The sequence below is a fragment of the Geotrypetes seraphini genome, chromosome 12, assembly GCF_902459505.1.
Source record: "Geotrypetes seraphini chromosome 12, aGeoSer1.1, whole genome shotgun sequence".
In the NCBI taxonomy this organism is placed as follows: Eukaryota; Metazoa; Chordata; class Amphibia; order Gymnophiona; family Dermophiidae; genus Geotrypetes; species Geotrypetes seraphini.
In genome coordinates, this window is record NC_047095.1 from 13,141,632 (window position 1) to 13,165,603 (window position 23,972).

The 23,972-nt window shown below is 42.3% G+C and overlaps 1 protein-coding gene across 4 annotated transcripts in view; it reads left to right on the forward strand.

The window, feature by feature from the left end:
• Positions 1-23,972, forward strand: part of OLFM3 (olfactomedin 3) — a 459,853-nt gene that overhangs the window by 287,961 nt on the left and 147,920 nt on the right. Inside the window, exon 1 of one of the 4 annotated variants that reach the window (XM_033916524.1) lies at positions 18,088-18,189. The exons of the other annotated variants lie outside the window; for them this stretch is intronic. The gene's annotated coding sequence lies outside the window, so the exon portion shown is untranslated. Of the gene's footprint in view, positions 1-18,087; positions 18,190-23,972 lie in introns of those variants that run through there. 4 annotated transcript variants of the gene reach the window in all.

Below are 23,972 nucleotides of genomic sequence, written 5' to 3' on the forward strand. Positions count from 1 at the left end.
ATATTGTGAAGTGCTATAAAGTGCTGTAAAGTGCTAAATAAACTCAAAATAAGTATGAAAATAAATCTATTGCACTTATCTTAATGCACCCAATACACCCTACGGGACCCGTTTCACCCGAATTGGGCTTCTTCAGGGGTCAAATTTCTGAAAATAAATACATAAATGAAAAAAGGATATTAGATATTTCTTAAACCTTTAAGAATAAAACTTTTGAGAATAAAACATGTGAGCGTGCCTACAATAATAAAATCTTAAAATATATAAGAATGAACTTACTTGTGCTGTCTCGAGTTAACAAGACAAAAAATGGCGCTTTAGCATCAGAGACGCCGACGCATGCGCTGTTATAAGCTATCTAATTACTCTATGCGCATGCGTAAAAGATACCATGTGAATAAAATTTTGTTTGAAAATATGCGTATCAGTGATGATCTTAGTTAGGAAATTCAATAAAATACTCTCCAATCTATATTGTTGTTAAGACCCTTAGGCGACATGGTTTGTAGTCTATAAATCCACCTAATTTCTTTTTGAGCAAGTCGTTTTCTTCTATCTCCCCCTCTGATGTTACTTTCCTCTTTGTCAATACAAAAATATTTGAGATCCTCAAATTTGTGTTTTGCAATGAAGCAATGTTCTACGAGAGGAGCTGTCATCCTATTGTGTTTTATGTTGGATTTGTGTTCAATGATGCGTGTTTTAAAGCATCTGGTCGTCATACCCACATATATCTTTTTGCACGGGCAGAGAATGATATATATCACAAAATCGGATGAGCAGGTCAAAAATTTTTTAATTGGATATGTTTTTCCGTCTGACGGGTTGGTGAAAGAATTTTGTGTGATAGTCAAAGCACAAATGCTGCAACGGCCACATTTATGGAAACCGTTAGGTAAAAGATATATGTGGGTATGACGACCAGATGCTTTAAAACACGCATCATTGAACACAAATCCAACATAAAACACAATAGGATGACAGCTCCTCTCGTAGAACATTGCTTCATTGCAAAACACAAATTTGAGGATCTCAAATATTTTTGTATTGACAAAGAGGAAAGTAACATCAGAGGGGGAGATAGAAGAAAACGACTTGCTCAAAAAGAAATTAGGTGGATTTATAGACTACAAACCATGTCGCCTAAGGGTCTTAACAACAATATAGATTGGAGAGTATTTTATTGAATTTCCTAACTAAGATCATCACTGATACGCATATTTTCAAACAAAATTTTATTCACATGGTATCTTTTACGCATGCGCATAGAGTAATTAGATAGCTTATAACAGCGCATGCGTCGGCGTCTCTGATGCTAAAGCGCCATTTTTTGTCTTGTTAACTCGAGACAGCACAAGTAAGTTCATTCTTATATATTTTAAGATTTTATTATTGTAGGCACGCTCACATGTTTTATTCTCAAAAGTTTTATTCTTAAAGGTTTAAGAAATATCTAATATCCTTTTTTCATTTATGTATTTATTTTCAGAAATTTGACCCCTGAAGAAGCCCAATTCGGGTGAAACGGGTCCCGTAGGGTGTATTGGGTGCATTAAGATAAGTGCAATAGATTTATTTTCATACTTATTTTGAGTTTATTTAGCACTTTACAGCACTTTATAGCACTTCACAATATTATTTGCAATTTCGGTACTCAATGATTGATATCTGAACCCGTATATACAACCTTAGTGAAAACTTCATTGATCTAAGAGACGGGTATCTGAGAGTACACTAATACTTTTGGTATCTTAAACCTTAAGTTCTACTAGTCTATTTTTTTGTTTATCTTTGGATTATTTAGACTAAGTACATTGGTTCAATTTAGTTTTTGCACTTAGCGAACAATGTCTTTGGAAGGATGGAAGTCCGTCTTCAGTTTTACCTCAGACCGAGCAGGAAAACTCATTGATGTGCCCACTCAATTTGATTTACCTTCTCTGGTAGACCCCCAATCTCCAGCATGGTTTGATGTTCAAAAATTATTTAAATCCATTATCAGTATGGAAGTCAACAGTGACATGTTGATTGAATACTGCAAAAAAGAACGCATTCCCAGAGGATTGAGAATCCTAAAGGCTCCACAGATTTTCAAAACTGACACGTCCTTTTTAGACACTTGGAATAAGATCCTCAACAAGTGTGCTCTGGACTTGATGCTTTTAATTATCGAGAACAGTTTAAAAGAAATTAACATTAACAAAACAGAATTAGATAAAAATATCACTGCATTAAAAACTACTAATTCTGACCAGGATTTTACAAGCAGTTTTAAAAAATAAAAAATTAAATGAGGAAATGGAGGCCTTTAGAGAAAGTTTGAAAAAAGGTAAACTTCGCAAATTTAAACGCGATGAAAATGATTACATCCATCACAAAATTTATCCCTGGATGAACAACATCGACACAGATGGTACAACATATCAGGGAGCAGGGAGCTCAGATATTTCGTCCTTTTCTTCATCTTCATCCTCTAGTGGTAATCAGTCTGCACGTTTTTAAGTTTAGATCTTTCCTTTCAAACAGAGACCTTGCTAGATGTCAAATACAGCACAAGGTAATTTCACATGGACTTAGCTGTGCAGGAAATGTGAATCTCCTCATACACCCACCATATAGTGCAAAAATGTGCAAAGGTCTGTTTTTTTCTTTCGATCACTACATAGCCTAATGCCACACAAGCAGCGCTGTTACAAACATATTCTGAAGGTCAATGCTAAGGTTGACAAAGTTTCCTTCCTTGGACCAGAAGGAGATACTGACAAACCACTGGAAGAGATTCTAAAACAACTACCCAGAAATAACACCCAAAGACCCACTCAGTGTGTGAACCAGTTGAGTGGAGTGGACTAACTGGGGGTGGAAATGGGCCCAGAGTTTGCTCAGCAGAATTTCCCAGACTACCTCTTCCTCTCAACACACTGACATGCTACCACCACCACCAACACTAGGAACACCTCACCGAGTATGCCAGCAATGCTTATAAACTTTATAAAACACATTATTATATTTTCTTATAAAGCATATATTTTAACTGAACTCAGCCTTGCCATTCACAAAAATAGAAAAGTTCCCATTTCAAGCTGTCTCATGTACACTTTTCAAATCTAACATATTGTAATCACAAAACAGAAAATAAAATTATTTTTTCTACCTTTTGTTCTCTGGTCAATATTCAAATCTTGTTGGTCCCAGGCTCTTGTTGTCTTGCTTGCCAGGGTCTCCTTTCTCCGTGCTAACCATCCGTCTGCCATCTCTGTCCTCCCCTTCCGTTTCCCTTCCCTCTCCCGGAGATCTGGCATCTTTCCTTTTTTTGTCTCGATCCACAGATTCACCTTTTCTCAACTCCCCACCACCCCAGGATCCACCATCTCTCCCTTTCTGTTCCCAACTATCCTCCTATCCAGTATCTCTATCCCCCCTCCACACCATCCCCTGTTTCCAAGTTCTCTCCCTTTCTGTTCCTTCCCTCCCTAAATCCCATTATGCACCATCTCTCTCCCACTCCTCTGTTTTTAGACCCATTATTTCTAACCCCCAAAGTCTGGCATATGCACGTATCTTTGAACCCCCCTTCCCTCTCTCCCTCTGTGTACTTTTACACCAGGACCCCCCCTCCCCCGAAGGTCTGTCCCCCCTCCGAAGGGCTACACCCCACCCCTGAAGGCCTGCACCCCCCCGAAGGACTTTACCTTCCACCCAAAGGTCTGTCCCCCTCTGAAGGCCTAAACCCCACACCTGAAGGCCTGCACCCTCCCCGAAGGATTGTACCCCCCACCCGAAGGTCTTTCCCCCCCTGAAGGCCTGCACCCACCCCGAATGCCTGCACCCACCCCAAAGGCCTGCACCCACCCCAAAGGCCTGCACCCCCCCGAAGGTCTGTACCTCCTGAAGGCCTGCACCCCCCTGAAGGCCTGCACCCCCTCCCGAAGGCCTGCACTCCCTTGAAGGTCTGCACCCCCCCGAAGGCCTGTCCCCCACTTGAAGGCCTGTCCCACCCCCTTGTAGGCCTGTCCCCCCTTTAAGGCCTGCCTGCCTGCCTTTCCCCCCCTTGAAGGCCTGCACCACCCCCCTCGAAGGCCTGCACTCCCTTGAAGGTCTGCACCCCCCCCCCCGAAGGCCTGTCCCCCACTTGAAGGCTTGTACCACCCCCTTGTAGCTTCTCCCCCCCCTTGTAGGCCTGTCCCCCCCTTGAAGGCCTGCCTGCCTGCCTTTCCCCCCTTGAAGGCCTGCACCCCCTTGAAGGACTGCACCCCCCCCCCGAAGGCCTGCACTCCCTTGAAGGTCTGCTCCCCCCCTTGAAGGCCTGTCCCACCCCCTTGTAGGCCTGTCCCCCCCTTGAAGGCCTGTCCCCCCTTGAAGGCCTGCACCCCCTTGAAGGCCTGCACTCCCTTGAAGGTCTGCACCCCCCCCCCCGAAGGCCTGTCCCCCCTTGAAGGCCTGCCTGCCTGCCTGTCACCCCCTCCCCCTTGAAAGCCTGCTTGCCTGCCCGCCCGCCCCACCCTGAAGGCCTGATGCCCCGACCCACCCAGAAGGACCGCTCGCCCCCCTGGCCTCCCCGCACCACCTATGAAGCAGCCGCAGCAGGATCGCGAAGTCAGCGTCAGCGATCACTGCGCTGCTTCCTGCGCCACGGTCCCGCCCCTCCTCTGACGTCAGAGGAGGGGCGGGATCGCGGCGCAGGAAGCAGCGCAGGGATGCTGACACTGACTTCGCGATCCTGCTGCGGGCTGCTTCACAGGTGGTGCAGGAAGGTCAGTGGGGCGAGCGGTCCTTCAGGGGTGGCGGGGGACTGAACGGCAAGGCCGGGAACACCCCCTTAGGGCTGGTACCCGGGGCGGCCCGCCCCCCCCCGCCCCCCCCTAGGTACGCCACTGCCTACTGTTTTCCTCAATGTTCTATCCTTTCACGTCTACTTTTTAATGGCTTTATGAGTCCATCAGCAATATTAGTCCGCAGTTTCAATATTAGAGCATTTTATTTATTTATCTTTTTAGCCCGTCATCCCTAAAGGAGCTCAGAATGGGTTACAAATCAGTTGCTCAAGCATTTTCTCTATCTGTCCCTGTAAGCTCACAGTCTATCTAAAGTACTTGGGACAGTGGAGAATTAAGCGACTTGCCAAGGGTCACAACGAGCAGATATGGGTTTGAACCCACAACCTGAGGATGTTGAGGCTGTAGCTCTAACCACTACGCCACACTCTCCTACGTGGATAATATTTTTCCCCATCTCCCCTGCTTCCATCAATTTTCAGCTGTTGCAACAATATCTCACAGCTTTATCGTAATGGTTAGATTCTCATAAACTTGTTCGCAATATAGAAAAAAAGTGTTACTTCTTGACTTCATGGTCATAATCCAGCATCATTCTATTACCCTGGTATTGTTTGGTTTATATATTCAATTGGTTCCTTCTTTTCTATATCTCTATAGAAGGGGGTCATTTTTTATTTTTATTTATTCAGTTTTTCAAATTTCAAACAAGAAAATCAAATACTTGCATACAGATTTGTAATAATAATTCAAAGAAAATATAAACCTAACATCACTTAAACCAGTGATTTAGGATAGAAAATAATTATTCCTTATTTAGTCCACAATAATAGTGATCCAAGTATTAGAATTATCATATCCAGAAATACATAACAATTTTTTTTAGTTCAATAAAGTTTTATTTATTTTCAATCATAAGGGCAGCCAATTTAAACTGCAGGACGAGCTATCATTGTTTTGGTTTGAAAAATAAGAAATTTTTCCCCTGTCATGAAAAGTAACACTTTGCCAGAAATTTCAAAATAAAAGATGCACCTAGGGCTAAAACCCTGGACTTATAAAGCAAAAAATCTTTTCTCCTCTTCTGTGTGACTTGAGCAATATCAGGGAAAATACGATTGGCCGAAACAAAAAACTTTTCATTCATATTTCTAAAATAAAGTCTGAAGATTAAATCTCTATCATGCTCCACAGCAAATGTCATCAGGAGGATAGTTCTTTCCGTGACCACTTCAAGGGAGTTCTCCAATAAATTTGTTAAGTCCATTCCTTGCTCTTGCAATGCTGGCTTTTCAGTAGGAGTTGAACTATTCTGTTTCTTTCTCAGAGATATATGTTGGACAGTAGGAATAGGTAGTAGATTTTCTTGTGGAATCATTAAAACTTCCTTCATATATTTCCGGGCCATTTCAAGTGGAGATATTACTGGAGGGTTTGAAAAATTTAAGAGTCTTAGATTATTTCTTCTCTGTTTATTTTCCATATATTCCAATTTCTTTTGGCTAAAAGATCTTTCTTTATTAATCTCCATTTCTATATTTTTTATTTGAGTTATCTGATATTCATGCCTCTTAATAATGTCTCCCTGATCTTTTAGCATTTTTCATTTAGTCATTGCCTTCTGTAGGTTAGAGTCCATGACTACTATAGCCCTCCATAGTTCCTCTAAGTTAACTACTGTGGGCTTAATCAACTGTCCAAATTGAATGGTGTTACTTACAGAAATTGGGCTTTCACTAGCCACTGCCTTGACTACCGATGCCTGGGCTCCAGTGGGGGATCTTTCCTGCACCACTACTTCTTTTCCCTCTGCTCCTTTGGGGCTCATCAGTGAGATGCCTTCTTGGGCTGATTGATTTGCCACGGTCTATTCAGGGCTTCCACTTCCGGGTTGAACAGGAGTTCGCCCCTGGATCAGGCTTAAGGAAACCGATCATCACTGAGGGAATCCTCCACACTCTGCGTTCCTTCCGAAGTCGGGGGTGTCTCCCTCATCTGGTGGGTAATTCCTTGATCCAGCGTCATCTGAATGAAGTCGGCCAGGTTGCTCCCTTCCTCTTCCCCAAATTAACTGGGTCGCATTTTCGCGCTTGGTCCTATAGCGCAGTGGTAGGCAATTCCAGTCCTCGAGAACAAGAGCCAGGTCAGGATTTCAGTATATCCACAATAAATATGCATGAGATAGATTTGCATCTCAAGGAGGCACTGCATGCAAATCCATCTCATACATATTCATTGTGGATATTCTGAAAACCAGACCTGGCTCTGGCTCTCGAGGACTGGAATTGCCTACCCCTGCTATAGCGCTAAACGTGCCCAAAAGAAAAAGCAAATTAGCCGGAGCTCACCGGCTTCCAGGAATAAAAGAAACTGCAGGTTAGCCACTATTGCTCCTCACACATCATCTGCCCTAAAACACCATCTTGGATCGCGCTTCGAAGGGGGGGTCATATTTGACTCCAGTTTGTCATTTCAGGAACAAATGTCTCAAATTCTTAAACTGGGGTTCTTAATTCTTTAGCATTTTCGTTCCTTACATTATTTCCACAGTTAACCAGCATTCATGTCATACTTGTAAAAATGATTACGGCACTCCATTGCAATGTTCCCTACATTGACATGCTATCCTATATCAGATTCTTTATCTCACTTTTAAACCTATCATTTAGATGCTCTCTAGCATTTATCACCACTTACCATATCATAAACACTTACTGCCTGTCTATATTCCCTCAGCACCTATTGTCTTATACTCCTGTCATCAAAGAAGGTTATACTGTGAATCAACCAGGACCTTTATCTTCATGGCCCCAAGTCTTTGGAATGACCTGTCACTTTATAACAGGTCAGAGCAGTCAATTTCTTTGTTTAAATCTCAAAGTGCATTATTTTAAAACTGTCATATGGTGTTATGCCTTATGCTACATGGTAGGTTTCTGGAGCGTCTAGACCAGTGGTTCCCAACCCTGTCCTGGAGGACCACCAGGCTAATCGGGTTTTCAGGCTAGCCCTAATGAATATCCAAGGAACAGATTTGCATGCCTATCACTTCCATTATATGCAAATCTCTCTCATGCATATTCATTAGGGTTAGCCTGAAATCCCGATTGGGCTGGTGGTCCTCCAGGTCAGGGTTGGGAACCACTGGTCTAGAGGACATGGTAATGCCTAAGATCTGTTTATACTAGACTTGGGACTCACTATAAAGAATCAGGTACATTTCTTTGTTAGGAAGGTTTTCCATAAGTTATGCCTGTTAAGTATTAAAACATCTTTAAACCACATTAGCTTTTGCACAATAACTCAAGCTATATTGTTGTCTCTGACTACTGTAATTCACTATCCCCCCTCCCCCCCCCCCTTTTTACTACGCATGGAGCGCTAATTGCTCTGAGGCTCACAGAATTCCTATGAGCGTTGGAGCATTTAGTACTCCAGGCTGTGGTAGAAACCTCTACCGCAGCTTAGTAAAAGAGGGCCTTTATGAGAGCATCACAAAGAAACTTCTGTACAGAATTCAGCTCTTGCAAAATACGACTGCAGTAATTAGTGAGCTAAAACGATTTGACAGAATAACTCCTGCACTTCATGATCTGCACTGGTTACCAGTTCAATGTAGGATCAAATTCAAATTTGCTTGCATTATTTTTTAAGGCACTGGCTGGCTAAAGTTCATCATCATTAAGTGCAAGCTATCTTCTACTTCATAATGCAGGCACCATGAAACTTCACAAGAGCAAAGTCCAAAGAAGTGTTTTATATTTGACAGATTTTAATGATGGGTATATTAAGTCTTAATATACCCATCATTAAAATCTGTTAAATATAAAATACATCATGAACGCACCTTTCAAAACCTGAGTGCTAAAATCTGGAATGATCTTCCAGTGCTAATTAGAATTACACCTACCTATTGCATATTTCATAAATTACTAAAAACCTTTCTCTTTGAATAATGGGCTTCACTCAAACCATGATGTTTAGCAATAGTATTTATAATTTTCAATATTTTTGGTCTTAAACACCCTTTGTAAATTTTTATAATTTTTTGTACACCGCTTTGAATCTAGTAGGAGATATAGCGCTTTATAAGAGAAGTCCATAGGCCATTATTGAGATGATTTGGGAGAATCCACTGTTTATTCCTAGGATAAGCAGCATAAAATCTGTTTTACTACTTGGGATCTAGCTAGGTACTTGGGACCTGTTTTGGTCACTGTTGGAAACAGGATACTGGGAAAATCTCTTCTCTTCAAAATCACAGGTCTCTGGAACGACCTTACTATCCCGTTGCGGAACCTGGGCTCTCTCCAACTATTCCGCAAGCAACTGAAAACTTGGCTCTTCTCTAACATGTAATTCTATTTTCCCCCTTACTCTTCCATTCTATATATAATGTAACCCCCTCCTTCTCAGACTGAGGTAAAAGGTATCCCTCTTGAAATAAGATTTGTTTAGTAGTCGTGCACACCGAGGGTTAAATTGATATCTTTCCCCAGGAGAAGGGGTGAATTACATAAACAAAATAATAATATATAATAATATGGTATAATCTTGGAATAAAAATAGTTTTTAAACATATAATATAATAAATATAAAGAAGCACTAAGGATTCAAAATTGAATATAGAAATAAAATTTAATAAACGAATGCTGTAAATCAAATCTAAGCAAAGAGATTCTACTTCCCCTCTGTAAAGTTCTTCTTTTTCCTCAGATTTGGGTATTTGAGGCTTTATGTTCTTGCTATGTAGGGGTACCATGTAGGCGTGCTGTTGCTAGCAGAATCTCTTGCTAGCAGACTCTCTCTTGCTGGAACCAACCTACTACTCTGACTTAAACAAACCAATAAGGGAAAGCCCTATCCTAATCTAATAACCCCAAATTGTCTAAATATACTTTCTAAGCTAGGAAAAAAATAGATAATTGATGTTCCCTATACTTTTTCCCTCCCCAGAATTTCCTATTTCTAAAATCACCTAAATTTCCTATATCTCAAAACACAAATAAAACCCAGTCTCAATAAATTTTACAGAAGATATTAAAAAACTTCCAAAATAGTTTATCAAATTTTCTTCACCAATATTCCCTCATGACATTACACAGAAATCTCACAGACTATTTCTAACACCCAATAGTCTCACAGATAAAACAGTTCTTCACATCCATCAACAAGAAATATTTCAGCTTTGGAAATTACCAGAATCTATGAATCAAACCTCAACTTCAACCACAACTTACAATTCTTATTCAAAATTCAATAAAATCAACTATAATTACCTTCACAAAAGCCGCACAAGCCAAAACACCTCCTCACAGTTAGAATGTTCAGACAGCTCATGCTGATCTCTGCACTAGGACAGCAGACCTGTGCAGGAAATTAGCAACAGAAAACCTCAAAACTGCACCAATACAAACAATACACAAACCATACTTCTCAAAATAAAAAAAACACAGATATTTCCTCCCAGATCCTCTCTGCTCCATTAAACCCTTTAAAAACTTCTTTAAACCCTGTTTTTCACACTCAAGCTCTTCTCTAACATGTAATTCTATTTTCCCCCTTACTCTTCCATTCTCTATATAAGCTCATGTAAACCTTTTCCTTTCTCCTCTTATATTTTAAGTTCTTGTAAAGCGTGCCGAGCTCCACTTCCGTGGAGAGGATGCGGTATATAAACTTAAGGTTTAGTTTAGTTTAGTTTAGTTTGATGGACCTTCAGTCTGTCCCAGTATGGCAATTCTTATGTTCTTACCATTAGCATTAGCATTAACTGGTTTTCTTTATTTGCTCTACTTTTCAGTTATGAATGGATAATTCAGGTCTATCCTATCAATTGTATGGTATTCTTATTCCATATGATTTCATTACTTTTGTACACCATTTTGGCTTTCATTTAGATCAGACATGTCAAACTCTGGCCCGCAAGCCAAATCTGTCCCACGGTGTAATAAAATTTGGCCTGCCAGATAATTTAAACTTTGCACTTAAGCTGGCCTGCCAGTACAAGCACCGTATCAGCTATAGGTTCACGTGGTTCCCAGTCTCACATTAAAGCAGCCTGTAGAGAGGATCGATGGTCAGCTGTAGCGATCCTAGCTTTGGTCCTGTATATCAGAGGAGGAGCAGGACCATGGCAGAGGGAACGTGCTGCGGAGGCCGACGGCAGCCTGCTAGGATCGCTACAGCTGACCGGCGATCCTCTGAAGGCTGCTTTTGTGTTGTGGGGGGAAAGCGGGAAAGTATGGCTGGTTGAGTCGGAAAGAGGGAGGAGTGAGAAGACAATGGGGCTTGTGTGTGATTGTGACTGTGAGGGGTTGGAGCTGCTGCTAGGAGTTGCGGTCGCACGCTACCGGGTGTGAGTCGACGCTGGAGTGAGTACAGACCTGTTTACTGTGGTGAGCACTGGGTAGATTGTCGGCCAGCTTTCGATCCTTGCACTATCCTTGCTGAAGGGAACAGTGTCTGGTATGCCCAGGGAAACTTTCCAGAGCGGAGTTAGGAAGGGGAAGCGCGGAAATAGGCAGGAAAATTCTGTGGGCAGAAAACTGAGATGAGGAAAAAGGGAGATGCCAGCCCTCCGGGGGAGGGAAGGGAAATGGAAGGGAAGAAGAAAGAAGGAGACCCTGGCAAGCGAGTTATCAGAAGACAACCAGAGCCTGATGCCACAACATAATTTGAATAACGATCAGACAACAAAAGGTAGAAAAAATAATTTTATTTTCTGTGTTGTGATTACAATATGTCAGATTTGAAATGTGTATCCTGCCAGAGCTGGTGTTAGACAGCAGGCATGAACTAGGACCTAAAAGAAAGAGGAAAAGTTTTTTAAATTTATTTTGTTTACATTACAGAGCCGGCGTGGGGTTGGAGAGATTGTAACCCTATACTTCTACTAAGACTAAGGGGTACTTTTATTAAGTTGTGCATTTGGCGTGCATTAAATCGGTTAGCGTACCTTAATAAAAGGACCCCTAAGTATCTTAATAAAAAATTTGGCCCACGACTTAACCTAAGTTTTAGATTTCGGCCCCTTATGAGATTGAGTTTGACACCCCTGATTTAGATAGAGCAGTACAGCAAATTCTGTATTGTGAGCAATAAACAATTTAGGTGTGAGTACTGATGATAGCCACAGAGCCATCTGCATTATTCCAAAAAGGGGTTCAGAATGGGATAACAGAACCTCTGAAGTCAATGTAATTAACAGACTTTTGGTGCTTTGAAAGCATCTGGAATCATATTGAGAAGGCTACAGTCAATCAAAATTTTCAACATAGATAGAAAATTGGGAACCTACCAAAACCTCTTTATCAGCTTAGTAAAAAAAAAAAAAAGGGTATGTTGACAACTAGTCTAAAATTGGCTATTTGAATCAGGTCTAGGCCAGTGACTTTGGAATAGGAGTCAGTACAATATTGGCCAAGGAAGGAGAAAACAACCAAGGCTTAATATAAACGATCATGCCTAAATTGCTAAAAACACTTCAACTCAATAAAGCATTATCCTTTATATATATTATTTAAATCGTGTGGAAAATTTAAACACTCGACACATACTAGGGATCTAATACCAATATATATAACATACAGTTTACAGGTTACAATTTGCCATAGTTACAGTGCAAGATTTTCAAAACAAGTTTTTATCCTAAGGTGACGCATACTGAGGATCTAGTACCAATATACATTTCTTTGTAATTCACCGGCTGTAGGCAGGGGAGTTAGGTGAAGAGGTGTGTTTTTATTGCTTTCCTAAAGTTCAGGAGTCCTTCAAGGAATCTGATCCTTGGGGGCAGTTGATTCCAGTGGTTTGGTATGAAGTGGGAGTAGGAATGTTGTTTGGCAGTTTGCAACTGAAAGGCACGACAAGGGGACGTATTTCATCCTGGGAGCAGAGGGACTTGTTGGCACATATGGAGGAAGCTTGATTGTCATATAGCCTGACTCCATGTTGTACAAGGATTTGAACACTAGCATCAGGAACAACGTTTGGTTATGAGCAGCCAATGATAGAGCTTGGAAGACAGGATCATGGGCATGGAGGTTTTTTAGAAGCCTGATTGCTGCATTTTGTACACCCTGGACGTTGTATATTCATCGCTGTGAGTCCAATGAATAGCGCATTGCAATAGTCCATGCATGAGAGGACAAAGGCAAGGAGTAGTTGGGTGAAGTCAGACTCAGAAAAGTTCTACTCCGCCTCTCCTCTTTATTCATGCAATTTACACAAATATTCTTTTTAATGCTAAAGTTAACTACCTGTTAAAAGATGAATTTAAATATCAATGAGGATGCTGGCAGACCATTCTGATGCCCTTCCAGGTCTCTCCCTGTTTTGGACCTGAAATAACCTGTGCTCCAACTTTGAAGACTCCCTAATGACCCAAAGTAACCCTCACATCCCTACCCCCCAAGTTTAAAAGGCTATTTGTGGTCTGATCTTCCTCTTAAAGTACCTGCATATACTGTAATAAATGTAAACCACTTTGCTTGTACCACAGAAAGGCCATTACACTTACCATTATCCTTCAAGTTTCCAGGTTTATTTTAGTCTTGATATACCGCACATCAAATGTCTGAGTGGTGTACAATTAAAAAAAACAAAGGGGGCATATGAAATCAATAGTAACTAAACAAAACAGGAATAGAAACAAAGAGAGGAGCTTAAGAAGGATACAGTAAGACAAAATGACAGATAGAGGGAAAAGGGGAGGAACTATAAGAACATAAGAATTGCCACTACTTGGTCAGACCAGTGGTCCATTGTGCCCAGCAGTCTGCTCACGCAGTGGCCCTTAGGTCAAAGACCAGTGCCCTGAGTCTAGCCTTATCTGCTTACGTTCTGGTTCAGTAGGAACTTGTCTAACTTTTTCTTGAATCCCTGGAAGGTGTTTTCCCCTATAACAGCCTCCAGAAGAGTGTTCCAGTTATCCACCACTCTCTGGGTGAACTTCCTTACATTTGTATGGAATCTATCCCTTTTTAACTTTAGAGAGTGCCCTCTCGTTCTCCCTACCTTGGAGAGGGTGAACAACCTGTCTTTATCTACTAAGTCTATTCCCTTCATTATCTTGAATGTTTTGATCATGTCCCCTCTCAGTCTCCTCTTTTTAAGGGATAAGAGGCCCAGTTTCTCTAACCTCTCACTGTACAGCAACTCCTCCAGCCCCTTAACCATTTTAGTCACTCTTCTCTGGATCCTTTTGAGTAGTACTGTGTCCTTCTTCATGTACGACGACCAGTGCTGGACGCAGTATTCCAGATGAGGGCGTACCATGGCTCGGTACAGTGGCATGATAACCTTCTCCAATCTGTTCATGATCCCCTTCTTAATTATTCCTAGCATTCTGTTTGCCCTTTTCGCCACCGCTGCACATTGTAAGGAAGGCTTCATTGACTTGTTGACCAGTACTTCCAAGTCTCTTTCCTGGGGGTTCTCTCCAAGTACTGCACTGGACATCCTATATTTGTGTATAAGATTTTTGTTACTGACATGCATCGCCTTACACTTATCGAGCGTGTTTATGTCATGTTGCAGGTCTTCGCAATCCTCCTGCATCTTTACTACTCTGAAAAACTTCGTATCGTTTGCAAATTTAATCACCTCACTCGTCGTACCAATTTCCAGGTCATTTATAAATATGTTGAAGAGTACGGGTCCAAGCACCAAACCCTTCGCCACTCCACTCGTGACACTTTTCCAGTTCGAGTATTATCCATTTACCCCCACTCTCTCTCTTTTCCTATCCGCCAGCCAGTTTTTAATCCATGTGAGTATTTCACCCTCAATTCCATGGTTCACAATTTTTTGAAGTAGTCGTTCATGCGGAACCTTGTCGAATGCCTTCTGAAAATCCAGATATACAATGTCGACCGGGTCACCCTTGTCTATCTGCCTGTTTACTCCCTCAAAAAAGTGCAGCAAGTTTGTCAAGCAAGATCTTCCTTTGCTGAAGCCGTGCTGGCTGGTCCTCATCAGATTATGTCCGTCAAGGTGACCAATGATGCGGTGCTTTATCAGCACCCCTACCATCTTTCCCGGTACTGAGGTCAGACTCACCGGTCAGTAGTTTCCCGGATCTCTCCTCAAACCTTTCTTGTTGGAGTAACATTTGCCACTTTCCAGTCTTCCGGAATCTTTCCTTATTTGAACGACAGATTGGCTATTAGTTGAAGCAGTTCAGCTATAGCCCCTTTCAGTTCCTTGATTACCCTCAGATGGATGCCATCCGGTCCAGGAGATTTATCGTATTTAAGCCTATCAATCTGCCTGGTTATCTATTCTAGACTGACCATCAACCCTGTCAGTTTCCTGTCTTCATTTCCTACGTATAGCCTATCGGCTTCCGGTATGTTGTGCATATCCTCTTCAATAAATATAGACACAAAAAATGTGTTCGGTTTGTTGGCAATGGCTTTGTCCTCCTTTAGCACTCCCTTTATTCCATGGTCATCCAATGGCCCCACCGCTTCCTTCGTGGGTCGTTTCCCCTTAATATATGAAAAGAACGGCTTGAAGTTTTTTGCCTCCTTGGCTATTTTTTCCTCGTAGTCTCTTTTGGCCCCTTTTGCCTCCTTATGGTACCTGCTTTGATGTTTGTGCTTTTTCCAGTTTTTGTCCGTTTTTTAACTTTTCCATTCCTTAAACGAAGTCTTCCTGTCTCTGATCGCTTTCTTCACCGCTACAGTGATCCACGCCGGTTCCTTGTTCTTTTTCCTCTTGGATCCCTTATTGATACATGGTATATATAGATTTTGTTCCTCGGTGACTGTGTCCTTAAAAAGGGACCGTGCTTACTCTAGCGTTTTTACAGTGCTTATCCTCTTCTTAATCTTCTTCCCCACCATAAGGTTCATCCCTTCGTAATTTCCTTTTCGGAAGTTCAGTGCCGTCGTTCTGATAGGAAAGAAAACAAGGGGAAATAACATGAGGAAAGAGGGCAGGGGGTTAGTATAGGCAATTCCATGTTGCAGGCTGTAAAATGAAGGTGTTCTAAAATAGGCTACTATATCATATCATATGCGTCTTTGAATAGAAAGGCTTTGAATTTGACTAGAGAGGTTTCATGGAGAAGATATGTCGGGAGGGCATTCTGTAATGTAGGGGCTATTTCTGGTGGTATCATAGGTAATGTGATGAGTGGAAGGTAAGATTAGGAGATATCAAGTTTATTAGGTTTTTATATACTGTCTATCAAGGTTATCTAATCGTTTTTTACAATCAGATACCTCAAACATTTTCCCTATCTGTCCCAGTGGGCTCACAATTGATCTAATGTACCTGGGGCTATGGGGGACTGAGTGACGTGCCCAGGGTCACAAGGAGTCATGCGGGGTTTGAACCCACAATCCTAGGATGCTAAGGCTGTAGTTCCAACTTCTGCGCCACACACGTTGGCTAGAACAAAGTGTCCATGTAGGAGCATAAGGAATAATTAATCCTTCTTGTCCCCCACACCCCATGAATAGTGGCCTCACTTTTGACAAAATGACCATTTACTCTGTCCCCTTATCCAAATTAATAAAGCTCCTTTTAAGAGCTTCATAGAGACTCTTGACCCTGATATACTCTTCCATCATGCACCACTCCTGCGAGGCCATACCCCACCCCAAATGACATATTCAGTGCTGCAGAAAGGCTCTAAAGATCTCTTCTCTCTTCTGTCCTATTTGTCCTAAATCTGAAATTTTATTTATTTGTTACTGTATTGTTTTAAACTGCAATTTGTCAAAGCATCAAGGTGGTTAATAACCATCATAGCAATTGTCAAAAATGAGCAACACAAAATAAGCCAAAATAGGGCTAGATTCATTAAGGACACCGATCTTGACCCGACCACTTTGCGATCACTTAACGACCCCGGCCCAATTCACTAACCTTACTCCCAATTTGATCCGCGCATGCAAATGAGGGGGAATGGCATGCAAATATAGGCAGGCAGCGATTCACTAAAAAAAATGAGAGACACCGAGTGGGCTGGCCGATCAAAAAATAAGCGACTGCTGAGGACCACGGGTTTAAAGTGGGTTAAAACCACGGGCTCGTGAAGTAAAAAAGTTAAAAAATTAAAATAATTCAAAAGCTCTGTAAGAATGCGCAGGCAAAGAAGATGGTCTGCGCATGCATCGGGATCGCTGTGCAGTCAGTTGGGGGCGTGTTTCCGATCGCCCCCATTTGCATGCGATTGCATCGTGAATCGGACAGTTAGCAACATCACGGTTCAGATTGCTAATGGATCGGATTAGATCCGTGAGGTTAGTGAATCTAGCCCAGACATGGGCAACTCTGGTCCTCGAGGGCCGGAACCCAATCGGATTTTCAGGATTTCCCCAATGAATATGCATAAGATCTATTTGCATGCACTGCTTTCAATGCATATTCATTGGGGAAATCCTGAAACCCCCGATTGGATTCCAGCCCTCGAGGACCGGATTTGCCCATGTCTGATCTAGCCCATAATGACCAAACACAAAGGCATGGGAGATAAGGATAAGAAAGAAATGTTGGTGCAGGGGTAGGAAATTCCAGTCCTCAAGAGCCGCAGACAGGTCAGGTTTTCAGGATATCCATAATGAATATGCATAAGATAGACTTGCATCTCAATGAGGCAGTGCATGCAAATCCATCTCATACATATTCATTGTGGATATCCTGAAAACCTGACCTGGCTGCGGCTCTCGAGGACCGGAATTGCCTACCCCTGTGTTGGGGGATAGAAGAACAAGAGGAACAAAACCCCCAGCTTAAACTTGAAGAAAGGGAAAGGGGATGTGATTTGATATATCATATTTCTATGGATACAAAGTGGTCTACATATTGTGACAGGGTAAATCCTGAAGTTAGAGAAATCTCTAGTTCTGACCAGGTTTCTAAAGAAACAGCCCCTGCCCCTAAGGAAATACTAAGACTTAACAAGCCCACAGTTAGCCTCAGAGTTAACAGTACAAGGCAACTGAAGCCAGATCAGGTAGGGAGGAAAAGGGTTTCCTCAACCCAGTCCTATTCATCCTTTTATGAGGGCTTGGATACAACAGAAAACCAGGGACCACCTTCTGTCCTATCTAAGATTAGGAAGGAGGGGCAGGGAGAATGCCCCAGCACACTGGGCAGCAGGTATGGTGGGCAGCAGGTTGCTCTGGTGAGAGCAAACAATCAATGTAAGCCCCAACCAATCAGGAGACTAGCCACACCCAACAGGTCCTCGAGAACTAAGTGGTGTGGCAGTATACAAGAATAAAGTTATTATTATTATTAATCAGGTGAGAATGCAGATGAAAGAGGGCTGCACAACACACATAGAGGAAAGGAAGGCAGGCAGGCGGCCAGTGCCACTTGCTAGAAGCAGCCAAGTGAGAAGGGCCGGAGAAACTAAGACTGAACCAAATCCTCTGAAGCCAAGGATCCGGTGCAGGTCAGAGGCTATTCTATTTAAATCCAGGAAGAGGACATGTTCTCTTGTTCATAGGAAGGAGAAGGAGTTTCAGCAGGAGACAAGCTCTTGGAGCTTGGGGATGATTTTCTTGTAACCTCAGAGGAAGGGTCTGAGATGAATTGGGAGCCAGTTAAATAAGGAAGATAGGTGACTCAGGAATGTTGCTGTAACTAATTTGTTGGCTTAAGTTACTGCTGAATATTAGATTGGGAGGAGATGGCTAAAGTTAAGTAATGTAAAATGCTAGAGAAGTTTACTTGTAAAGTGGGAAAAAGTTTAGTGAAAATTAGCAGTTCTGAGGAAACCTGCCTTGTCATACTTAATAGAGAAAGCTGCAGTGGGGGAGGGGATTAATACCCTTTTTTCCCCAAAGCTGTGCTAGTAATGCCAGAGCTAGCTCAGGCAAAAGCCAAGCTAAAGAGGCCAGGGAGCCTGAACAACTTTAAGACTGGGGGGCCTGTCATAATGGGCTAGAAGGGAAAGAAGGTAGGTCCCTGCCCCAGGTTTAGAAGGGTTTAGAATATACCTTTTTGTTCTCCCCTTTTCCGGGTAATGTAAAAACCATAGGATATTTCAAGCCTGTCAGAAGGGGAACTTTGGAAGGGATTTGGCCATCTAGACTAGGGTAGATAGGTTCCCTTCCCACTGAGCCTAAGTGAGTCAGTGATGGATTATTGATACAATAGAAGGCAGGGAGATTCCCAAAGAGGGAGAGGGATTGTTATTGGGAAAGTTTAGGAGAGAGCACTACATAAGAGCTCCCAGCAATGCTGGAATAAAATAGAGACTCAAATCCACTAAGGTAGGGGTTCAAGTTCCCTGGGCCTGGTGGGAGCCCAAAGCCAATGGCCCAAGTAGCCGGTCTAAGAAAACCAGAAGAGAGGTTAGCCTAAAGAGGCTGCCATTTGGGACTGATTTTTGCCAAGAACATTGCTATATTTTGGACTGATTGTTGCTGAGTAGACTAATGTGTTCTAGTGAGTGCGCTGAACATGGTTATAGACTTTGATTGGCTCAGAGGTATACCTGGTGCGCTCTAAACCAGGCCAATAAACCAGTGTGGAAGTTTGGACTAAATTCAGTGCCTGAGTTTTAATAGTGCACTCCAGTTCCATTGGGCCACTCTAGGTGTAGCCTAGTGCCTGTGTTGGTAGGGTGTATGGGTCTGACAGACCACCCGGCCCACTACCAGCCATAATATTATGGGAAGTTATTTTGTACCTGGGGTAGGGTTACCAGATTTTTAAAGTAAAAAAGAGAGCACATTGTCCCGCCCTGTTCCAACCCAGTCACTCCCCACTCCATCGGGTTACCCGATTTTTAAAGTTAAAAAAAAGAGAACACACTTACCCTATTCCACCTTCAGTCACCCCACCCCATCCTGCCTCAGCCCTACCTCATTCCACCCCCAGTCACACTCCCGCACAAACCTTCGTTGTTCGAGGCCGCGTCTAGAGGGCCTCCAAGCTTGCGTAGATGCGACACGGTGACATTGCACACATGCATGTGACATCATCGCATCACAACTGTACATGCTTGGAGGTGCCCCCTCCCAACCCACCCCCACCCCCAGATGCGGCCCTGAGCTCAGCCTTTCCAAAATCCAAACTGCCAGGTTTTGGAAATCCATCCAGGCAACCGGACAGTCCCGGACAGAGGACATGTCTGGGTTTTCCCGGACATCTGGTAACCCCGACCTGGGACAGTGGAGGGTTAAGTGACTTGACTGAGTCACAAGGAGCTGCAAAGTGAATCAAACTCATTTCTCCTGGTTCTCAGGCATTGCACTAATAGCAGGAGGAGGGAAGAAATGCATTAAGCTCTCACCACCAATGGAGGAGACAAAAAATTGATTAGATAAGAAAGCCCAAGCAGGACAGTCAGATGTTGACTCCCATGTGTAATCTTTCTGCTCGGATGCTCTCTACAGCTTTGTGTTATCATCCATGCTAAAAGTGCTTTAATGTGATAACTATTGGTGGCTTGGTAAATACTGCTTTAAAAGGCCCACACTAATGTTAGTTAATAATTTACATTGATGCTTGTTCTTAGTGAACTTTAATAAATAAGCCCCTATATTTCTTGATTTGTAGATACATTGAAAGATCTGAAACTAAAAAAAAAAAAAAAGTGCTCAATGGAAATAGCTCTCTTGGGTGATTTTGGAGGCCCATAGTATTGACCTATCGCATGCATTAAAACTTCTTACCAATTAGTATACTAATTGCTTCAGAAGTTAAAGATAATCTTATTAATCCAGAGAAGACTAGCAACCCTGCTTGTGAAAGAAAAATGAATTCTGTTCCTTAGCTTGAAAGCAGTGCAAGTATATTTATCAACCCTACATAAATGCTATCCATACCAGCGATACAGAATAAATAGTATAATTTCTAGAAAGACCTTTTTGTTTGAAAGCATTTTTTATAGTTGCAATTATAAATAAAACAGGAAAGAATCATTAACTTAAAAAAAAATCCCTATCATATGTTACACATTATTTTATATTACTAATCGCTTTTAAGGTTTGCTAGAGGCCTTATATCAGGGCTTTCCAAACCAGTCCTGCTGATCCCACAGCCAATCAGGTTTTAAAGATGTCCACAATGAATACACATAAGGTAAATATGTATATATTTGGTTACCAATGTATACAAATATACCCTGGATATATTCATTGTGAATATTAGAGATTGGCTGTTGCAATGGCATGGAATATGTTGTGCTGACTAAACCTCACTATACAGCTTATTGTACAGTCTTGTTCTCAGGTTTTTGTGCTGAAAAAAAAGACTCCTCTGAGTTGCCATGCACTATAAGAATCTCCTATTATGCCAAAACCTTAACCACCACCTTAAACTTTAAAAAGGGTAAATACGATCGCATGAGAGCCATGGTAGAAAAACGACTCGAGAAGATGATGGACAAACTTGAAACGGTAGATCAGGCATGGTCCCTACTGAAAAATACTATCACAGAAGCACAAGATCTCTACATTCCGAGGATTTCCAAAGATCGGAGAACAAAGAGCAAAAGAGAACCGGCATGGCTTACCATACAGGTGAAGGAAGCCATAAAAGAAAAGAAGGACTCTTTCAAAAAATGGAAATGCATAAAGACAACCGAAGCCTGGAACAAACATAAAGATGATCAGAAGAAATGTCACAAGGCGGTGAGGGATGCCAAACAGGAATATGAGGAAAAAATAGCCCAGGAGGCCAAAAATTTCAAGCCCTTCTTTAGATACGTGAAAGGGAAAAAACCTGCAAAAGAGGCAGTGGGACCCCTGGACGACGAGGGACGAAAAGGGTACATCAAGGAAGATAAACAAATCGCAGACAAACTAAATTCCTTCTTTGCGTCCGTCTTTACGAAGGAGGACACCTCAACAATACCTGAAGCGGAGAAAGTGTTTGCAGGAGAAATAGAAGATAGCCTCACCACAGTTGAAGTGGACTTAGACCAGATATACTATCAGATCGACAAACTTAAAAGTGACAAATCCCCTGGACCGGATGGAATTCACCCGAGAGTCTTAAAGGAATTGAAGGTTGAAATCGGAGAGTTATTGCAAAAACTTGCAAACCTGACAATCAGAACTGGACAGATACCGGACGACTGGAGGATAGCAAACGTCACGCCAATTTTCAAAAAAGGATCGAGAGGGGAACCGGGCAACTATAGGCCTGTGAGTCTTACGTCTGTCCCCGGCAAGATGGTTGAAGCACTGATCAAGGATAGCATAGTCCGGCACTTGGACGCACACGACTTGATGAAACCCAGTCAACATGGATTCAGGAAAGGGAAATCATGTTTGACGAATTTACTCCAATTTTTTGAGACCGTGAACGAGCAAATTGATAGTGGGAAGCCGGTGGACATAATATACTTGGACTTCCAGAAAGCGTTCGACAAAGTTCCACACGAAAGACTTCTCAGGAAACTACAAAGCCATGGCATAGAGGGAGATATACAAAGATGGATAGGCAAATGGCTGGAAAACCGAAAGCAGAGAGTGGGCATAAATGGGAAGTTCTCCGACTGGGAGAAAGTGACTAGTGGTGTACCCCAGGGCTCGGTACTTGGGCCGATCCTTTTTAATATTTATATCAATGACCTGGAGGAAGGAACATCCAGTGAGATCATCAAGTTTGCAGACGATACAAAACTATGCCGGGCAATCAGAACGCAGGAGGATAGAGAGGAACTCCAGAGCGACTTGTGTAGGTTAGAAACATGGGCGGAGAAATGGCAGATGAAGTTCAATGTGGAGAAATGCAAGGTTATGCATTTAGGCAATAAGAATAAGGAATACGAGTATACAATGTCAGGTGCAACTCTGGGGAAGAGTGAACAAGAAAAGGACCTGGGTGTACTGATAGATAGGACCCTGAAGCCGTCGGCACAATGTGCGGCAGCAGCAAAGAAGGCAAATAGAATGTTGGGCATGATAAAGAAAGGAATCTCGAGTAGATCGGAGAAAGTTATAATGCCGCTTTATAGGGCAATGGTCAGACCACACTTGGAATACTGCGTCCAACATTGGTCTCCCTACCTAAAGAAGGATATAAAACTGCTGGAGAGGGTGCAGAGACGAGCAACAAAACTGGTGAAGGGTATGGAGAAACTGGAATACGAGGATAGACTTATAACATTAGGATTGTTCTCCCTTGAGAAAAGGAGACTGCGTGGGGATATGATCGAGACCTTCAAAATACTGAAAGGAATCGACAAAATAGAGCAGAGAAGATTATTTACATTGTCCAATTTGACACGGACTAGAGGACATGTAATGAAGCTAAGGGGGGACAGGTTCAGGACTAATGTCAGGAAGTTCTGCTTCACTCAGAGAGTGGTTGACACCTGGAATGCCCTCCCAGGGGAGATTATTGCGGAATCTACCGTCCTAGGCTTCAAGAGCAAACTAGATGCATTTCTCCTTAAGAGAGGCATATAAAGATATGGTGGACTATAAATTATGCCAGGTGTACACCTGGCAGGGCCTCCGCGTTTGCGGATCGCCGGACTTGATGGACCAAAGGTCTGATCCGGAGATGGCAGTTCTTATGTTCTTATGTTCTTATGTTCAGCCCTTACTTCTGTAATCTTGGGGGTCCTTTTACTATGATGCGGTACCCAATTTATTGTGCGCTAAAAATTAGCATGCGCTAAACCCTAATGTGTCCATAGGATATAATGGACGCATTAGCATTTAGCACGTGCTAATTTTTAGCGTGCGCTAAATCAGCTACTGCACCTTAGTAAAAGGACCCCTTAGTGTTACCAGCCAGACTTGTTGAGCAACTTTCTTTACTAACATGAAATAAAGACTAAACACTCACAATTGATGACTTCAAGGCAGTTCAACTCTCTCAGAATCTTCTCTCTCTACCAGCTTTCCTATTCAAGCTAGGAGTGTGTCCACACCTTGTGGAAATAACACTGTTCTTCAGATAGAGAATCCAAGCTGTGGTAGATTGTTAGAAATAAAGGGTAAAAAAAATCCTGGTGGGAGAGCAATGCTAAGGTTCTCATGCAGCCATGTGTCTCAAATATGGCAATAGTTCTCTTTCATATTGGAAAAGAAGGGTAGGGCTTCAGCTCTGTGGAAACAGCCTAGCTCTCTGGGAGAAACAAAGCCCTCCGGGGAATTGAGTCCACAGAGCACATTTTACTCATACATCTTAACATAAAACACTTAAACTTGTTCTTATATGAGCAAATGCCCCACTTTCAAAATACTAAAAGGAATCGACAACATAGAG